The following is a 21,910-nucleotide window of genomic DNA, read 5'->3' on the forward strand; positions in this document are numbered from 1 at the left end:
TAATCACCACCCAAACAAGATGAAGAGACAATGGAAAAAATTCTAGGTAAACTAGGAAAACATAAAATTTGACCAAAATTTCCAAATACATTTTATCTTTAACTGGAGGAAAAATGTTTTTCCTTCCTTTTAATGTTAGTTGCCACTGAAGGTCTAATATTTTAAATGATTATTTAGATTAGAACAAAAAGAAAGAACATTAAAATTAGGGGTTTGGACTTCGTTCATTCTATGCTTGTACAATTCTAAATTACCATTAATTTCCTTCTTTACACATGTGGGGTAGGAATGGTTGTTTTTCACAGACCTTGATTTTTCACTAATTAGTTGCCAGAATTAAGTTTGTAATTACCCAATTGAAATATTTTAAGAAAATGTGTCATGTATCAGAAAAGTAATTGAAATGCATAATTGAAGAGAAACTTGGACCCTGTCTTGTATATTGTAATAATTTGGGTCTTTGTTGCAAGTGAGAGAGATCTGACTCAAACTGACTTAAGCAAAAGTATATATTTATTATAAGGATACCTAAGGTTGTTCATGAGACCCAAGAACAAGAATATGGCTGGGCCTAAAGAATTACTGAAACAAGAAATTCACACGTGTTTAAAACATGCTTTCCATATTTTGTCTCTTCTCTCCAGTGATCATGGTCAGTCTTCTCTTTCTGTATGCAAAGGAGATTTTCTTTGCTTCCAGGGTCCTTGTGGAGGGAAATCTAGTTGCCAAAAATTGCATCTCATATTCTAGGCTCTCCAAAAGAGAGTAACATACATTCTCTGTTTCATCTCCAGAATTCCTAGGGAGGAACTCATGTTTCAGCTCAGGTTAGGTGCCTAAATTTAACTGGTCAACTCTCGTTAGATGATGGGGATCCCCCTACAACTAACCTACAACTAACAAACCTAGGTCTTAAAATAACCGTGTGGGTGGGGTGAAGTTTGAGGGGCAATATCCAGACTAAAGTGCTCAGTAGACAATTCTGTAAGGACCCACTATGTCCATTTAAATGCTCACATTTTTTAAACATTCCACAGGTTGCTTTTCTAAATGTAGACTAGGGAATCAAATCATTTAACAAAATAAAATTATATGTTAAACATTATAAAAATAAGTTGATCTAACTTAACCCCCCAAATATAAGTGGCAGTTTAATAATCAACTGCATAAGACATTATCACCACACAAGAGCAATTTACCTAAAGAAAAACTCAAAGCTATTCATAGATAATATTCTCCTTAGCTCAAGTACATACTGAATATTGAATCTATGGAAACCCTTGTGCTAAGAATTGAGAAGACAATGATGAGCAAGATAGTCTAGAGGAGCGAGTGAAGCAGTAACAGGTAACATACATTCATGCAGAAAATGCAGTGATGGAAACATCTATAGCTATTTATGTGAACACTAAGGAAGAACAAAGCCCTGTTAGGAGTGAGAAGCAATCATAAATGTCTTCCCAAAGGAGTCAACCCCTGAACCCCATCTACATAGAGAAGTAAAAGTTATCCAGATAAAGAAGTGAAAAATGAGCAGGAGAGGTCACCAAGGGTCAGTTGATGAAGGAGCTTGAAAACCCAGCAAAAGAGCTTGGATTTTTCTGAAGAAAAAAGAGCATGGGAGTGGCATGATCCTGTCTGCTCAGAACTAGGTCTGAGTTACAGTTCCTATAAACACAGTCCCAGAGAGTTGGTTTCTAAGTAACTTCTCAAGTAATCAAGTTATTAAGTACTCTAGGCAAAAAAAAAAAAAAAAAAAAAAGAAAAGACATTCTAGTTCATTAGGTCCTGTTCTAATTATGCAACACCCCATCCCACAACCACAAATTTTTGCAGTGTAGAAAAAAACATCTGCTGGCTGCAAGAAACAAGTGTGTTCAACCCCAAAAATCAATAGAATTAACTCTTTGGACACACGTTTCTTCCTCCCTCCAAGAATGCAGAACACTTTACCACATTCCCTTCCTTCATACTGTTCATCCCCACCAGACCCAGGCTTTCAATTACAGTCAGGCTAAATTGCCTACCTTCCCCTGCCTTTACTCATCACAAAGTCATTTGAATTTGCTCATGGGAATTTTCATGCCCAGGACCGACTCTCTCTTCCTATCTGCCAGAATCTATGGTTCTCATTATTAAAAACTCAGTTTGAGGCCATTCCTCCTGGGGCTGCTCATTACATTAGATAGGGTATGTGTAGGACTCTCCTTCTGTCAGTCCCAACCATCTCTTCTACAGTGTTCACGATATGTGAATGCATTTTTGTTCCTAACATTTGTGTGTGTGCTTTCTTCCTAAAATACCCAAAGCTGAAGCCTCAAAGCACTATGATTTGTCCCCTCAAAAATGTTGATTAAATTGAATGATAATAACTTTAATCACAGGAATAGCAAATGAACATAGCATACTTTCACATGTGAATGTTTTGTATGAGTTTCGGAAACATTCCACACATGAAAAATATCATTTCTAGTGCCACCTTGTAAAATGAGATTGTGTCCTGAAACAATACTAAGTTCACAGTCCCAGGAAGCTCATCATTTCCCAATAATAAATTGTCTTGGCTTTAAGCTGCAGCAAGTCATGAGAAATCAGTCCATGAAGTCAAAGCATACTAATTTAATGAAAATCTATTTAAGAGTTTTAAAATATCTGTAAGTACTAATTATCTGTTACTTGTCTTCAGTGGTTGATTTGCTTTAGCTAGCAGCCGTGTCTCTTATTTGGCAAGGAAAGAACTAAAATGCCGATTAAAGAAAGTTGTTGTCATTCTATTTTTCAAATTTAATTCTTCTAAACTCTAGAAAGGTTTTCTTTTCATATATGCTATATTTGTGCTGTGCCTCTCTCAGTAATTAGGGACATCTATTTACTAAAAAAAAAAAAAATGCAACTGTCATTTAACAAAGATATGCTTGTTAAATTATAGGTCTATAATTATTTAACTATTTCTTATATTCTAGTTATAGGGTAGGTCCCAATAGATTACTGTTTTTTCATTTACTGATGTGAAGAATATTTTCAGGACTCCTGCCCTAGGTTGTGTGTGTGTGTGTGTGTGTGTGTGTGTGTGTGTGTGTGTGTGCACACCCTCTATCCTTGTAGGATCTTCTGGTACTCTCAGTCCTTTAAACTCCTACTTCAATCTATTTTGCCCTCTCCAGACTTAGCTGTTCCTAATACTATTCTCCCAACCCCACCCATGCTTTATTCTCTTCTCCCCTTTTCAACCCTACCTGTTGTCAACTGGAAAAAAAAAAAAGGCACAACGTGAGAGCTGTAAGTTCAGTTTTACTTGAGGACTTACTAAGGACTGTAGCCTGGGAGTTATAGCTTCTCAAGTAGCTCTGAGGAACTGCTCCAAAGAGGTCAGGGAGGGGAGATAGGTAGGTCAGTATATATGTGATATTGGTGAAGGGAGTATGTGCAGCCAAGCACACATTTTGGTAGAAGGTTTTCTGCTAGTCAGATATCTTAGTTAATGGTTTTAGTGCTTGTCTAAGTATGGGAAAATGCAAGAGTTTGGATTCATAAAATATTTTCTCCTGGAAATATCTAACTATCTGAAGGCCTTTTCTGCCAGCGTTTCCCAGAGCACAGAGTGCCTCATTCCTGAGCTCCACCCTGAACTCTTTTCAGGGTATGTTGAAGGTCAGTGACTACAGTGCCTAGTGACTTAATTCTTGTAAAACCAGATGGCAAATGACGTTTTTTAGGTGTCAGTATATTCATATTTACCATACAATTGATGTTTTATTCTAATCGTATAACGTATTGGCAACTTAATAAGAATCTCCTGAAATTTTCTTTTCAACCGTAAGGCTTGGCTCTTTGAGAGACAATGAGGTGCAATGGAAGAAGCACCGGAGGAGAAGGAAGGAGACTTATTTCCTGTGTACATGTTTGGTGTGAGATTTAGAAACCTTTCTCACAACAGAAAGGTCATTGCTTTTGCCATCTTGTAAAATGTGATTGTGTTTTGAAACAATATTGAAATCACAATCTCAGGAAACTCATCAGTTATGACACTTATGAGCTGGATGACCTAAGGCAAGGCCTTCATCCTCTCGAGGGTTGTTTCTTCCTTTAGACTAGATCAGTGGTTTTACAAATGTGTTTCTTTCTTTTTTTTTTTTGATAGACTTTATTTTTTTAGAGCAGTTTTAGGTTTACAGCGAAGTTGAGTGGAAGGTACAGAGATGTCTCATATACCTACTGCTCCCACAAATCCGTAGACTCCCCTATTACCAGTATCCCCCATCAGAGTGGTACATTTGTTACAATTGATGAACCTACATTGACACATCATTATCACTCAATGCCCATAGCTTACACAAGGGTTCACTCTTGGTGTTGTACATTCTATGGATGTGGACTAATGTATAATGACATGCATCCACCATTCTAGTATCCTACAGAGTAGTTTTATTGCCCTAAAAATCCTGTGAGAACTTTGTTTCTTTTTACTCTTTGTTGTTGTTGTTGAGCAAAAGTAGCACTCTCCCTTTGTTTTAGTTTGAAATTATGTTTCTGTCCAACCTGAATGTTTAAAGCAAAAAATCAGGAAAGGACTCTAAAGAATGAAGAGGTTGAATGCTTAAAAGCCTGGCTCCTGGAATCTATCCCACAACATCGCCCCCAGCTCCTTCATCATGCTGGTCAAAGAGATCACTCTGAGTTCACAGAAAGAATCAGAAAATTGCTGCTAACCCTCACTTTATGTGATTTCCATTCATGAAGCATAATGGATGGAGTGGGGAAAGCGGTCACTTTTTCAAAATGGTGCCTTTTTAACACATTCTCACGGTCATAGAAAACCATTGGTGTTAACTAGCAAGGTAAAAGCCAGTGCCAGACTGCTCAGTAGACCATAAGATCCATATAGAAGATACTCACATGTCGATGTGTCTGTGCTGGCTATTGCCCCGTGGTCAACCAACAAGTTCCACAATTCTCCCAAGCCAGACTCTGGACCTGGTTCCACGCACCACCACACCCCCAGTGTTAGAACCTGTCCTACTACCATTTGTTCTAGTCCAACCCTTCTTAGTTTCCAAAGCTGGAGGTTTCAAGTGAGATGTATATGCTATTTGGAGACCTGGCTCTACCTACATGATCTGGACTTTCAAGTAACAGGAACGATATCTTTCCCATTATAAAAGTAAAAGCACCCAGAATGCCACAAGAAAGTCATGCAATAAAGAGTTACTAAGAGACATTCAATAGCTAAAAGTCCACGTAGATTTTACTGTTCTTGTTTGGTAAATATAATCTGGGATTCATTCTTAAAAGAATTAGCCCAGACCCCATGGCTTTTAGAAATTCAAACTCGATGACAAATACTGAGTACTTATGTATTCCTTTCACAAATTTGCTAAAAATCTTGTCCTTATGATACCATGCATTTTGATACAGTAATTAACCACACAAAGACACATGCAGAGACTTTATGAACAGCCAGTATGAACATGTGACATGAGGAATGGATAAGGTTCCATTATGAAATGTGTAGTAATTCTCCGTTCAAGTAAGCTAACTGAATGTCATTACATGTAGCATTTGAGGTCGGGATGGTTGTGGCAAATAAACCTACTTTTATTTGCTGTACAGGCACAGACAAGTATTACAATTAAGAGATCAGAGAGAAAAGCCTTATGTTTAAGCCCCAGTGCAAGGTTTAACTCTTGTGTCTTGCCTGTAAACCTTCATTGTCCCCTATTCCTTATACTCGATCTAGACTCAGTTTGGCTTTCAGGCCGTCAGTGATTGGGCCAAAAAGATCTCCATATTTTCTTCACTTTGGTCAGGACAGTTATCTCACCATACTTCCTCTCTTCCAAAATCCTGTAATAGTAATGGTTGATATTATACAATTCATCCATGAATCTCGGATTATCTTGTGAAGCTTGCTAATCATTTAATATCTTATTCTCCTTCTCCCATAGCCTATGAACAGAACAAATATATATACACATAACCTCTTGGAAGGGTTCTGGAAGGGGTCACTGGGAGACAATCATTCAGTGGACCCTTCACAACTTTGCAAGGATACTGAAAGGAAGTGGAAATAGAAATGAAGATAAGGTACAAGAAAACAAAATAGGGAATGTAGAAACAGTTGATAGAAGCCATACTGAGAGAAGTATCTCATTTTAGATCATGTACTTCTATTCTGGCCCTGGAATCTCACAGAGTTAACTGACTTGAACATCATGTGTGAGCATCTAATAAGAGTCCTGCTAATGGAAACTGCTATTATCCTGTTGCTATTATCAATGTCCTTATTATATTTGTTATGGAATTGGTAACATTATTATTATCATCATTATCATTATTATTTAATTATTGACCACAGGACACAAATACAGAGTGATTAACTGATTTACTTTCCATCCAACGTCTTTTTGCCAACGACTAGAATGAAAGTTATAATTTTCTCAATGCAGAGTTTCTAAACAATGAACTCTCCCCATCTCAGCAGCCCTGAGTTTTAATTAAGTATTTTATTTCATTAATAAATGTATTTGTGAGGTTTCACTCAATGAAATATTCTCTCCTATTATATTTATAATATCTCTTTAGATAAACTATTTTAAGGCAATTTACATGTGGGTCTTTGCATAATACATGTGTATGTTTTAATACTTTTTTTGTTGTTGTTGTTTAAAGAAATAGAGGCACTATGAATTTATGTAGTGAGCTTAAATTGTGATCCAAAAAGCATACTTTTTGCCTTATAACTGAAATAATTGGTCTTGCATTTGTGCCGTCTCCCCCCACTGAAATGAACAGCAACTGTGATAATTACCGAATGTCTATGTTTATATAAAACATCCCAAATATAGACATTTGCTACTATCAACATATATGCCGGCTTTTATAAATGCACTTGGCATGTTTAGCAATTATCACTGAAAGTATTTCCATGAAATTGAATGTAGATTTTGAAAATTCTATTTAACTAAGAAAATAAAAATACCATCTTGTCATTATTAACATCTAGGAAGAGTGCTTGCAATTCTGTGAATTCAGAGTAAAGGTGGTTTTTTCCTAGCATACTTTATTGATTTTATCTTTGATTTTTATCTTGTTTAAATTCTGCCTTAGCCTATTTTGATCACAAAATATACTAGGCTTTATTTCATTTTGTCATCTTCTTAATTCTTAAGCTCAAAAACCACTGGGTATCTGTCACATGATCAGCAAATAGTTTTGTCTCCAGGCTGTCTGTACAACATGCTTCTTTCATGCTGACTGACACGCAAAAGGTTGGAACTCGAAAGACTTTTTCTCCACTCCAAGTGAGCCTCAAAGTAAATCTTGACATTTATGATCACTTTCTTAATGAGCTGGAGGAGTTGGTTATTATTGGTGTTTGGTTGTCCTTATTAAATATGGGTTCCTATAGGGCAGAGACCACATATATTTTCTTCACTATGCTACCCCTGGTGTTTGCCCCAAAGCCGTGTCTAAATGTGTTAGTTGAATGAGTCCAGTATTTTACCCAGTTGAATGGGTAAAAATCTGACTTCCTATTGTAGTAAAGTCATACTATTCACATAATAACTTTATTTTTTTAAATTGTGCCGTATGTTTATTTTATGCTCCTTGGTACCTGATTTGCCAATACAGTAGCCAAATTTCATTTCCCCATTTCCTGAAGCCACTCTCTGAGGTCCTCATCATTAATTGATATTTATTGAGCTTTTGCTAGGGTGTGGCTTTGCTCTGGCCCCTCTGTTTAAAATGTTCCTCCTGAAATGTAAGAGTCTACCATTCACATTAAACAGATGCATAAAAGTTTCAAAAGCAGCACTGACTGGCCCCTAATTAATCAATGCCCAACGCTCCTGCCTGTCGATGTGGGCTGGGGGGCTGGGTGCCCTCTCAGCCCTGACGGGAAGGCCTGGAGGACGTTGCTTGTAAGATGTTCTGACTACAACTTATGCTGCTTAATAGCCATCACGCAAAATTTACGATCCTATATCACACTTTAGGGAAGCTTCTGCAACTTGCCAGCTCACTTTGTTTGCAATAGTCAAAGCCCTGGAGGCATCAGCATTTAACTGTGATTTGAAATTGCCGAAGTGGGCCGTTCCACCAGGCTGGGTGGCCTACACAGGAAGTCGAATAACAGAAGGCGTCTGTTTGGGGAGAATGGCTAGACATGCTGTTTTCGGATTATCCTCAGTGAGAGGCATTAATGCCTGAAGAAACTGCTTTCCTCCCTCACCCCGACTCCATCCCTTTTTCTGTGTGAGGACAGAGTACATGTATAACCTCTGCTGACCTTGGGCTCAATGTTTTTATTCATGGTTTGTTGAACCCTTGGTCCAGTTTCTCTCACTGTTATTAATCATTCAGATTCCAATTGTCAAACACTCAACTGGAACCCTTCTGCACAAAAGCTGAGTAAACAGGGTGCAGTTAGGGGGAAGAGAAGGAGAATGAAAATGGAGGATTAAGGCAAATAAAATGGATTAATCCTTGACATGATCATTTATTCCAGGACTAGGAGCCCAACAGAAGAGCTATTGTAGATTATGTATGTGATTAATCACTGCCATAGTTTCATGGGTGACAAAATGATTACTAAAGTTTAGGACAAAAGCATATACTTTGGGATCTGATACTAAATGTACAAAACCAAAGCACGGCTTCTCATTCAGAACTTGGTTCTGTTGCAGGATGGGCAAACTTCTAATTCAGATTTCGATGCCCTCATTAGATGAGAATGCCATCTTTACAATAGATCTGCCCTCCCGTTGCTTGCAAAATAGTAAGGGATTGGGAACAGGAATCCATTTCTGAAAAGACTTCCCAGCACGAGGTTTATTTGTGTTCACCTACCAAGGAGCACACATACTGCTAGCCCGGGAATTAAGCAGTATTACCTCTAGTCCTTCTTTGCCTTAAGTAAGCAACTGTACATTTGTATCCAAAATAGAACATGAACATTGGAGAAGGCATGGGAGAATGGGTGGATGCAAGAAGGGATTTAAATCATATAGCATCTTATTTTTGGTTTTCTAACCATACTCTATTTTAGTAGGGTGTATGTCAGTTTGTAACGTGATTTAATATACTTCATATCCTTCAACTCCTTAGGACTGAAGATAATGAAAACTTTACTGTGCACAAAAATCACTTGGGACACTTGGTAAATATGCAGATTTCTGAGTCCCTCCCCCAGAGAGTCAATGTCAGCAAGTGAGGAGAGGAGAGGGGAGGGGGGCTGATGAGTACCCTGTAGGGGACAGGGAGAACTCTTTATCTTAAAAAACATCTCCTGGTCAATCTGATGAAGGCAGATCTCAAGGAAGCTTTAAGAAATGCTGCTTTAAGACAAAGTATATTATTATTATTATTATTTTTTTAGTTGGTGAAGAAACTAAGGATCAGAGAAACGAACTTAAGATCAGAAAACTAGAAAACTTTGACGTTTTGACCGCAGTCCAACTTTCTTTCTGCACTGACCACTTTGTGTGGGAAGAGTCCCAACATAGTCACAATAGACAGCCACAGAGGAAAGTGGTTTAAGTAATACAAACCAGTGCTTTCCAAACGTGGCTGCATATTAAAATTACCTGGGGAACTTCAAAGAATATGGATGCCTGTGTCCCACTCCCGTACATTGTGAATTTATTAGTCTTGAGAGTGGCTGGAGGCTGGGCATTGATTGAAAGTGCAGATAAGTTTGGGAACTGCTAGTATGAATCTTTGAATTAAGACAATATTTCCCACATCTACTCATGCATATCATGTGATGTATGAGATGGCTTTCTGTGAGAGGGAACATGATTAGTCTTAACAGTTGTATATTTGTTTTCATGTGTAGTTTTAAAAATGTGGTAACAAACCAAACCCTTTATCCACTACATAGTCCTTAAGGCAAAGCTAAAGTAGGAATTTCCATTTTTTAAAAGTATAACTGTATGTGGAAGTGGCAAAAATTATGAAAGTAACTGAAATTTAGTGAGAACTGGGTTAAATTATTATTGCTCTAGAAGGGGCCTGTTTCATAAATGCAAGTAGGTTATTGACACTAGTCCCTTGATTATTTGATTAGTGTGTTAACATACTGATAAATTAACATTATGTTGTCAGCTAAGTAGGGAGGTCAGATCCCAGGTAGGCAACACCATGAAGCATCTGGGGCAACAGAAGGTGACAGGCATGAATGGCAGGGAATGACTAGAAATATTAGTTTTATCTAATTTACAGAGGTGTGTCAGCTGGTCCTAGGCTTCGCATACAGAAATGAGGGAGGAATGCAAAGGAGGCAACATATTTCTCTAACTAACTCAGGGCGTTAAGAATAGAACCAAGACGATATTACTGAAAATTATACTGGAAATTATCTGAACTCTAAATATAAGAAGTTAGCAAAGAAAATCTTAAAGGACCTAATGGATGAGAATTTGCCTACCCAGATATTATAACATAAAATCACAACCCATCACAAAAATAATAATAGCAGCAATAATATGATGTAGTACTGATGAAGAAATACCTGAGAAAGATCAATGGCCCACAATATAATATCTAACACTGTATCCTAACATATAAGTATTTAATATTTGGTAAAAATAAGGAAACGTTGGATGCCTCAGTAAATGGCATTGGGACAATTAGCTCATAATTGCAAAAAAATAATAATGTTATATCCCTAACTTGTGACTCAGACTAAAATAATTTCCAGATGAAATAGAGATATTCATGTTAAAGAAAGGTAAAAATATTTTGAAAAAAACAGTCAAATATAAATGTACAATATTTGAATGGAGAAAATTGTTTTTTATGAAATCAAAGACAGAAACCATAGAAGAATACATTTTTAGATATAATCACAATAATTTAGTTCTCATATAACAAAATTAACGACAAATCAAAAATGGATAAAAATATTTGCAATTTATTTTGCAAAACGTTAGTGTCCTTGATATACAAATAGGTCTTATAAATCAGTAACTAAAGACACATATGAAAGTAGAGAAATGGCCAATAGAAATTAATATGCAATTCTCAAAGAAAAAATATATACATATTTATTGAACATGAAAAATATAAGTAATAAAATGTAAATAAAACTAATACTAAACATTTTTACCAGCTTGGTAAAAAGTATTAAATTATAATATCAATAGGTTATAAATAGTTACAATAATTTTGGAGAACTATTGGACAATAAATTTGGGCAAAAGCGCAACTTTGCAAGCCCTTTGATTTAATAGTTTTACTTTTAAGAATTAGTCTGAGGAAGAAGCAGATAGTGACAGGGACAAACATTTGGCTATAGTATCTTGTGTTTCCACGTTAACTGGGCGTTGGAAGTCCAAGATCAGGGAGCCAGCTTGGTCAAACTCTGGTGAGAGCTCTCTTCCTCCTGGCTTTCACTTGGCCACCTTCTCACTGTGTACTTACAATGGGGAGAGAATGGCTCTGGTGTCTTCCTCTTCTCATAAGGTCACTAATCCCATCATGCGGGCTCTACCCTCATGACCTCATCTAAACTTAATTACCTCCCAAAGGCCCCCTCCTTCTAAGACCATCACACTGAGGGTTAGGGCTTCAAACATGAACTGGGGGAAGGGAGACACAGATATTTAGTCCTTAACAATGCCATAAAAGTATGAGGGGCTCAATGAAATAAGAATGGCAAGACATTGATATTACTAAACTTGGGCATTAGGTCCAGTTGGGCTTGTTATATTATTTTCTCTACTTTTTGTATGGTTAAAATTTTTCATATAAAATCCTTTTAACTGATGTGGTATGTAATGACAGAGAAAAATTTTTCCAATATATTTAACTAAAGAAGCAGGCTAATGAAACTTAAACAGATATAATCTGAAATTTTGGAGTAAAAAATGGCATATGTCTTTGTAGCCTGTATAGGGGGGGAAAAAACCTGAAGAATAAAATATCAGAAGGTTTAAAAATTATAGCAGCAATGTTGGAGTTACATATACTTTCTTTTTTTAACATTTTCATCAAAAATCATGTGTTATATTTTAATAAAAAAATGTTATAAAAACAATGCTTGGTACTAATAGTTAACCTAGACCTTTGAAAAGTATAAATACTCTTTAAGCAGTCAATTTTTTTTGACATTTATTAAGCACCTAATGTGTGTCTGGCCTTGTGCTTGAAGCTATAGGTAAAAAAAATGACACAGCCCCTTATTCCCATCAAACAGGGAAATTAGGTATACAAATTAGGTAATCATAAAATATCATTGTAAAGGCTGTCGTAGCAGAGTACATAGAGAGCTATTGGAACTCACAGAGAAAAAGAACACATTATTTTGTTTTCACTTTAGGTTTCCTAAAAAGCAAGCAAGAAAATGTTTTTAACTATTACTAGTGAACTACAAGACTGCTTGAGAGGTTTGAATTTTAAGTTGACATTTCTGTAGCTACTCCCTGTGAACTTGCCACTTTTCCTAGAACCAATCTAGCTCTGGGCAGCTCCATTTCTTCAGAGCTGTTTCTTGGTTCCTAGACATGTTCCACCAAGCCTTGAGCCCAACCAGTATTCTTAGGCAAGTGGAGATACTTCCAAGAATGTAAGAGTTGGTTTGGGCATTGATTAAGACCTCATATTACGAGGAGAGCTGTGTTCCCTTATCCTTATTACTGGAGAGAAATGAAATAAATCCAGTTTTAATATCCCTTCCATTTGTGCAGAGTACACACTCAAGGCTTAAGACTGTCCATTACAGATCCAACAGTCACACGTGGCTACCAAGCAGGTGAAATGTGACTAGTGCAATGCAATGTGCTGTAACTCCAAATTTGAAAAACTTAATTTAAAAATTCAGTGTTTTTTTTTTAAACTCAGTTTTTTGTTTTGTTTTGTTTTTTACTTTTTAAGTGGAGCTACTAGAAAATTTTTAAATTACTTGCGTGGCTTGCATTTGTGGCTTCACATTGAATAGCACTGGATTAAAAACTAAGTAGATGAGCACCCATGGTATCTCTAAATGCTGAAATTTTATGTGTTTTATTACATCTTTCTAACAGTTCTGTGTGGTAAGGATGGCATTTTACAGATGAGAAAAACATAGCACATGGCCCATCGGCTCACTTTCCAAGTTCACTGAAAATCTTTGGATAACTTGTTTTGTTGCATTTATTAAGAACTTCTTTTAGTATTCAAGTACTGTGGGGAAATGGGCAAAACACACCCTTCACTTGGTATGTTATTTTGACCCTCATATTTCCCATGTGGTAAGGCACACGCACATAAACAAGGAACAGTGTTCAAATTCTCAGTCTCTCTCTGACTTTCTCTCTCACACATACACATACATACACACACATGCATACATACACACACATATGCACACGTCTAAAGACTTCTCTGTCAGTTAAAATAGTCATTTAAAAATATACAGCTATAAAAAATTGCATGGCTCAAGGGAAATTTGAAGTCATCTTTTCCAGGAGATCTTGTCCTCTGTCCCTGCCCCCCATCCTACCACCTTTCCTTCCTATCAAACCCTTTCTTTGGACTAACTTTGGGCTAGAATGCCAATACCAGGTATAGATAAAAATCTGCTGTTCTGGAGGCAAGGAAAGGAGAGCTCCTGAAATTCTACTCCCTCCACCTCCCTCTTCAGCTCCTGAGGAAACGCTGGGTTTCCTCAGAACCCAGTTTGAAAAAGACAGTAAGGTCCAGAGAAGTGAATTTCAGGAACAGTATTTGGTTTTCCAGTATTAAAGGTCATACTTTCCGTATCATCAGGTGCACTTCTAGAAGTAACCCAAGGCTTGATTCAGAATAGCATGGATATACCTTCTTCATTCTAAGAAAAGAATCAAGTAAGGATCTTTCTTAACTATGTAGCCCAAGAAGATAGGGTAAATAAAATACCTTAGAGGGGCTTCCCTAGTGGCGCAGTGGTTGAGAGTCTGCCTGCCAATGCAGGGGGCACGGGTTCGGGCCCTGGTCTGGGAGGATCTCACGTGCCGCGGAGCGGCTGGGCCCGTGAGCCACAATTACTGAGCCTGCGCATCTGGAGCCTGTGCTCCGCAACAAGAGAGGCCGCGATGGTGAGAGGCCCGCGCACTGCGATGAGGAGTGGACCCCGCTTGCTGCAGCTGGGGAGAGCCCTCGCACAGAAACGAAGACCCAACACAACCACAAATAAATAAATTAAAAAAAAAAAAATGCAAACCTTTAAAAAAAAAAAAAACCTTAGAAAGAAACCAACCAAAATGAGTCAAACTAGCAGCATTTATCCACTTACTGCAAAATTTCACAGTAATAGTCTTGGTTTCCAGAATTAACTTTTACATTTTCAGGAAAAGCCAAAGGCTTTTTTTATTTCACATTTGAGACACATTTTCCTTTTGGAGCTAAGTGGATGTGGGCCTCCTTCCTTTCTGGTCTTTACCACAATTTCTTCTTAAGCAAAACGTACCAGCAGCAGCCTGCTTTCACTGCACCCTTAAACTCTTCAGGTTTAGGATGATCACATCTGGTAAACAGATGGCTATCACTGAAGGCATAAAGCATGTGGAGACCCCCTTAGGTTCTCGGTTCCTCTATGTAGATGGGCTGAGAGTCAGAGTTTGTTGTTTTATCCTCATCAGTGTTCTTCTTTGGGTACAAATAAAGCTCAGCCTCCTAACCTTTTCAGAGAACGTACTCTCATTCCTCAGAAATCAATGATCAGGAGGGGCTCAGGATTTGGTTCTGAATGAATATATGTCACTCTACTCTGCAGCAAACCCAATGTTTACATTTTTATCTGTTGATATTTTAATTAACAATTTAAGTGCAATGTTTGCCCTGTGAGTTCAATGGGAAAAACTCTGCAAATAAACAGCAGTTCCCTCTTGGACAATCACTCTGTAAATTAGCTTACTTTGTCAATAAAGTGCACGCCTATCAGGCTCTTCAAAGCAGCAGGGGTAAGGATGTTCATTTACTTAAGCAGTAGGTTCTACCATTAGCGTTTGTGATTGGTGTTAATTAGAACTGTGTGTGCGTGTCTCTCCACCACAGAGCCCACATTTTCAAAATCCTAGTAACAATCAAGCTATTAATGAATTAAGTACCTATATTTGTTTGTGTTCTTTTTTTAATGTAATTGAAACTTTTTGAACAATACCGTCTTGATAAGTGTTTGAAGACTGGTTTCTCAGTACTCTGATGGTTTCAATCATGCTTGATTTCGGTTTGTAAAAGAGCTTAATATACCTATTTAACATATTAATTGAATTTGGGGGGTACAGTTGGGAAGCCTATGTATTTTAGCTATTTAAGACAGAAGATTTTATTTTTTTGCATTAAATGGGATTTGATAAAGTAAATGTTTTATTGTCCCAAAACCAAGCATTGAAGGCATGTAAATTGGATTTACTGGTATCCAAGAGAATTTAGAGAATGTTCTGAGATATCTACAGGGATCTTAAGGTTGTGTTAACAAAGTTAGATAATTAGAATAGTTATGTAGATGATTGAGATGATGGAGGTGGAGACATGGGAGCCCTGGGCTCTGCTGTCCAATGTGGAGGACAATACTATTTCCCTTTGCCTTAAAATATCCAGAGTGGCTAGATTATTTTTAAGCTCTCTATCTCACTCTGCCTTGGGAGATATAATCTAAGTATTTCTCAATCACCCTGAAACTGGACATCAAGTAAACCAGTGTAACTCAAAGCCATTTTCAATAGTGCTAACATTTAGAATGAGGAAAAGAAAGAAAAAGGGTTTATGTATTACTCTGTTGGGGAAAAAAATTTAAATGCTACTTTTTATCAGCAAGCCCATACTCCTCTGGAGAAGTTCAGAAACATTTCACTCCAACTTTCTGCTTTGTGTTTGTCTGTACCTTACAGAAAATTTTTAAAACTTAAAATTTGTATATTCCTTGAGAATTTACTTATAGATCAAGTAGAGAACTCATAATTGTTGTTTTGCTGTAGTTCATTTTCTGCTTAAATATCACCAATCACCCAATAGAGTGAACTATTTATTTCTTAGCTTCCTTTCTGGTGATTTGTTTCTTGGGTATCTAAGGATCAGTTGCTACCATGTTTGTGGGTTCTTACATCTTTATAGGTACCAAGAGCTAAGGGTGTCTTTTTAATGGTTAGAAAAGCCAAAAGAAATCTACAGAAACACTTAGAAACAATTATAATTTAGTATCTAGTTTTCTTAAAAATATTTATGGCTATGGCTTTAGAAAATGGAATTTGTCATGTTAATGGATTCTAGCCTTATTAGCTCCTAATTCTTATGTACTCCTGATTTCATGCTCCTCTGCTGATAACATCCCTCATTGTTCAATAGTAACAATGTGGCCTGCCACAAAAGGATTTTTACCATAGGTAGAAGAATAATCACAAGATGAAGACACTGAATAATATGAAAGAAAAATCAGAAATGTCCAGAATGCATGGAAATCTAATTTGTTTCTAAACTATGTGCTTTGACAGGAAGGGGGAAGAATGTTTCTACAAATTAACAAATACCTTTACATTTGTGTATTCTTTGTATGTGGCAATTTTGTATTTAAAGAGGTTTTATTTTTTCCTTAATTACATTGAAGTCTGTAGATCTTGGGGGAAAAAAAGGAGCATGTTGCCTATCCCACACTTCATTTTCCTTCTTTCCTAGTTTTTAAATAATGTCTTATTGCAAGGGAGAAATTTCTCATAGAGACACAACATAAACTCTTCTTAACTGGTAGAAAAATCAACACACTCAGTGAATTAAATTCTAATGAAAATGTTTTGTATTGTGAGGAGACAAACAGATCATTTTTTTCTACTGTTAGATGCTTGGAATTTGCAGGCTATATCTGTTCTCTTTCTTAAAGCAACAACAACAAAAAGAAGTTAAAGGGAGTGTTTTAAAAGAAAATCAGCTACATATATATAAAATTCATACGTATGTAATTTTATATGAGCAATTTTCATCACCCAAGAATACTCTTGAAACTTATGTCTGTACCTGCATATGCAACAATTATCACTTCCATTAGTAATGGTTATGTGTGTTTACATGTTTTATTTGCTTGTTGCTTTTTGAAAGAAAATAAAATTCATAATGTGTAAGCTTTGAAACTTAAGTTTTTAGGAGCAGATCTTTCTTAAGTTTGATAACCTAGCTCTAAAAATTAAAAGAAAAATATGTGGACTACATCTGAAATAGAAAAATAAAAAAAAATGGACCAAGCAAATGAACTATTATTGTTTTTTCTTAAAGTGTCTTATTCTAAATAAGATTTAGGTCACAGTTTCATCACTGATAAGAATTAATCTACTGCATGAATTTTGACTTTTTCTTTTAGAACCATTAAGTCTGACTCGCAGAATTATGATATCCTTTTCTTAAAAAGACCAATTCTTTTTAAAACAATAAGCACTTTCATGGATGGCCTACTTCAGATGACATTAAAAGGAGACACAATAAATTCATATAATATTTTTAAAGATTTCATGAAAAGAGAGAGAGGAAAAAAAACTGCTTAGGTCCACTGAGAATAGGTGTACTTCCATATAGTATCAGAGATTTGCAGGTTTTTCCTAGCCTGAGGCATGGGAAAGATAAAGCATTGATTTGGTCTTAAAGGATTTTTGTAAGTAAATGTATACAAAGTGTTTATAAAGGCTCTTGGAGTATGTTGGGAAAACATACTGAAAAGATGCTGCTGAATTTATAAATGCAGCCATTAATAATAGTCAAGATCACAATGTTCCTATTTGTTGTAAATTATAAGTTTTATTTTTTATATTATTAAAAAGACATAAGCTTAGCCCCAATGACACTGCTTGGATATAAGGGTTGCTAATATTGCAAATATTAATACATGTTCCTTCATCACAATAAAGCTACATCTGACTTACGTGACCTTTGGAATAAGGGAAAATCTGACTTCATTTTGAATTTTGCATTCACTGAATAGGCAAATATTGCTTCTTTTCTTTTATTTTTAAAAAAATTTTATTAGAGTGTAGTTGATTTACAATGTTGTGTTAGTTTCTGCTGTACAGCAAAGTGAATCAGTTATACATATACATATATCCACTCTGTTATAGATTCTTTTCCCATATAGGTCGTTACAAAGCATTGAGTAGATTTCCCTGTGCTATACAGTAGGTCCTTATTAGTTATCTATTTTATGTGTAGTAGTGTGTATATGTCAATCCCAATCTTCCAATTTATCCGTCTGCCCCCATTTCTCCCCCGGTAACCGTAAATTTGTGTTTTACATCTGTGACTCTGTTTCTGTTTTGTAAATAAGTTCATTTGTACCATTTTTTTTAGATTCCACATTTAAGTGATATATGATATTTGTCTTTCTCTGTCTGATTTACTTCATTCAGTATGACAGTCTCTAGGTTCATCCATGTTGCTGCAAATGGCATTATTTCGTTCTTTTTTATGGCTGAATAGTATTCCATTGTATATATGTACCACATCTTCTTTATCCATTCCTCTGTTGATGGACATTTAGGTTGCTTCCTTGTCTTGGCTATTGTAAATAGTGCTGCAGTGAATATTGGGGTGTATGTATCTTTTTGAATTATGGTTTTCTACAGATATATGCCCAGGAATGAGATTGCTGGATCATATGGTAGTTCTATTTTTTGTTTTTTAAGGAACCTCCATACTGTTCTCCATAATAGTTGTACTAATTTATATTCCCACCAGCTGTGTAGGAGGGTTCCCTCTTCTCTTAATTAAAAAAAAAAAAATTGTGTATTTTTTTAAATTGAAGCAGACACTCTCAGTTTCTTGCTTATATCCTCCCACACCCATCTCCAACAGACCATTTTGGAGCATGTCAACTCCAAAATGAGTCACCACTGCCAGTATTGGAGACTCTTGGCCTGAAATATCTCTGAGCTCTGGAGCCCAATTCTGCCTATGCATGAGGCAGGCTGGAAGTGCCAGGGTACTAATAATGCCCTTGGGAAGCAATGCCCAATTAATGACTGAAGGGAACTGATTGACAAAAGATCACCTCTTTTGTCCCTCAAGAGAAAGATCTCTGAGGCATGTGCTCTGCGCTGCTTCCCAGAGCCCCCATGGGATTATGCTCCAGCTGTCCACAGAGGCTGCCAGTGTACACTTGATTAGCTTTCTTGCCTTTCCTGTCTTACTTCCTTACTTCTCTATCAATGTTTCCTGAGGCCATTTCGCAATAAACTACATAAAAGTAATTCTTGTTTTAGGACTGCTTCTAGGAAAATCCAACGTGAGTCATGTGTACGTTTTGATTTGGTTATATATTTATGTGGTTAAAAAATCCATAAGATAGAGTGTGTAAAGAAAAGTAACTCTCTTTGCTATCCTTGTCTCCAGCAGTAAAACACTTATAGGTATGGACAAGAGAAGTCCTTGCCTTGTTCCATATGTTTTAGAGAGTCTTGCGTGTCTCAAAAACACAAAGAAATAAGTTTATTGAAAAGATGAGATATTTTACTCTCAGGTTCTGGAATTTAAAGCTGGCACAGGGCTGCTTATCACCCTTAAGATCCCAGTTCAGACACCAGGAAAGTGCTTCTTCAGACCTCTTGCCTCTTGTCTTAAAAAGGCAAATAAATGAGTTCAAATGCTCTGAAGGTTGTGGGTTGTGTCACAGCCAACACTGAAGACGGACACTGCTTCAGAGTACAGGGAGGTTTTGAGCAGGGAAGCACTTAAATAAGAGAAAAGACAAATTAATTAACTTGTCAAGTTCTTTCTCTCAGCATACGTGTAATAGATTCGTGAATGATGAAATAGTATTTCCCAGTAGCTCTGAATATCCATTTCTTGTTCTCTTCCTATTCCAATTTGTGGTCCTGAGGTAGTCATGAATTGGCATGGTGTTCACCACAGTTGCACATGGAAACTGAAGAAGTTTTAAATCATTAAACAATATATATTCTTAAATTTGTGTATATTATACAAATCTATACAAATACATTTGAAGTGTTACGAAGTGTGATAAAGATTTTTTACATTACTCACTAAAGAGACAATGAATGCTAAAATTATATTTTATTTTTATAAAACTATATTAAAACATTAAGTTAAATTTCCAAAAAAGCATTTTAGTTTTATTTGAATAATTTTTTAAAATTATATTCTAATTTATATTTTGATTTTTAATTTTAATAAGTAATTCAGTTATTTTAAAATAAAATAATTTTGAAAGCATAAAAATGCTTTCATTTTGGTATACATTTCCTTTCATTTACGTTTTTAATAAAATTATATTTGAATTTTGCAAACATTGGATTTTATTACTTTTTTATATAATTGTGATTGTATACAAGGCAAAACTGGGATAGAAATTAAAAATGTCAAACTGGAGCTCAGGAAACAAAAGACAGAAAGTTTAAAAGAAAAAGCAAATCTTCAAAGAGGTGGTATAGTTAAATTTTTAAAATCTTGAAACATGAAAGTGAGTAGACTTCTGCCAAACATGACCCAAGTATTCATGAAAAGGGCATTATATATTCTTTATTTAATGAATATTTAATTACTGCTCAAAACAAGGAAGAGGAATAAGAAAAATATTTTCATCAGTTGCACAACTTGAATAGGTCAGATGATCATCTGCACTGCAATAGCAGAGCTGAGTAGGTACTTTGGATGCAATTATGCAATCATTAATTATTTGGAAATCTTGTTAGATGAATCAGTTTCTAAGCTCCAGGAGATATGACCAGTGAAGTTGACTTTCCATACATACTAAAGATACAGTAAAGAAATCTGAATTTTAGGTTGAATGATATTCAGGCACCATCTCTCCTTAGTTAAAATAGAGACACAGTATCGACCATTCTCTAATTTAGTGCAATGCTGTGGTTAAAAACTCCATTGTGATAAGAGGGTTCCCTAAGCATCTAATTCTCATTTTTTTTACATAACTGAAAAAACCTCTCTATTTCCTGTTCCTTTACAATATACTAATAAGTACCACTTTGGAAGAATCATATACAATTTATTTTAGTCTTTGCAGTGAATTGAAATTGAGACATTATGGAGTCCTTGCAAGGATTCCTCATTTTTTAATTTGACGCTCTCAGCATTTAAATGGCACTCCTTGAAAAGATTCATACCTTTAAAAAAAAAAAAGATCAATTTCAGCTCTGTGAAGAGAATATGGGGAAATTAATGCCTTTGAAAATGTCTTGAAACTCAAGATTGGTTTATAGAAACAGATTGTGTAGTATGATCTTGTTTCTATTCCACTAACCTTTTTTTGTTTCCATATTTTGGATTGTTTTTGATAGAACACTCTATTGATGGAAATAAAAACATCCAAGAAAAACATAATTTTTTTTTATATGATCAGAAGGGACAGCTTTTCCATAAATGATGGGGTTCACTGAATTTCTAGGCATAAAGAATTTTTTACTATATGTGAATTTTTTATGAACTAACATTCAGGAAAGTGGTTCCATGAGCCAAAAGGGAATATAATGTGTCAGATTATATTGATTGAGTGAGAGATAATAATGATAATAATAACAGCTAAAATTTATCCTGGATTTTTCTTCTAAAGAGCTAAAAAGTATTTTATGTATTGTTATATGGAGCTTTATTTTTCACCCTGTAGGAAGAATATTTTCAGGAGGATGCTGACCCACCAGGAGGCCATAAGGAAATAGTTTCGTTATCCCTTGGTGCCAGACTGGGTAAGTAGAATATTTATTTTTCCAGGGCCTAAGATGAAATGAAACACACATAGTCATTCTGATCATAAAGCCTTAAAGTCCCTGTGGCCCCATTTCACGATCTGCAAGTGATTTAAGTAAAAACACTGAGAGTATATAAATATGGAAATTCTTCTAAGACATTTCCTCCTTTTGTAGAATTCTCAAGGTTCACTTTTCTTAGCCCTAACTGTCTATCTATCTTCATATTTTTTTTCTTTTGGCGGGGGGAGGGGGTA

At 35.9% G+C, this 21,910-nt stretch overlaps 1 long non-coding RNA gene across 1 annotated transcript in view; it reads left to right on the plus strand.

Moving 5' to 3' along the window:
* Positions 1-21,649, plus strand: part of LOC130706480 (uncharacterized) — a 412,451-nt gene extending 390,802 nt beyond the window's left edge. The window contains exon 4 of the long non-coding RNA XR_009006708.1: positions 21,575-21,649. This is a non-coding gene — a long non-coding RNA (uncharacterized LOC130706480). The remainder of the gene's footprint in view (positions 1-21,574) is intronic.
* Positions 21,650-21,910: the final 261 nt, after the last annotated feature.

The sequence above is a fragment of the Balaenoptera acutorostrata genome, chromosome 2 (genome assembly GCF_949987535.1).
Source record: "Balaenoptera acutorostrata chromosome 2, mBalAcu1.1, whole genome shotgun sequence".
NCBI lineage: Eukaryota > Metazoa > Chordata > Mammalia > Artiodactyla > Balaenopteridae > Balaenoptera > Balaenoptera acutorostrata.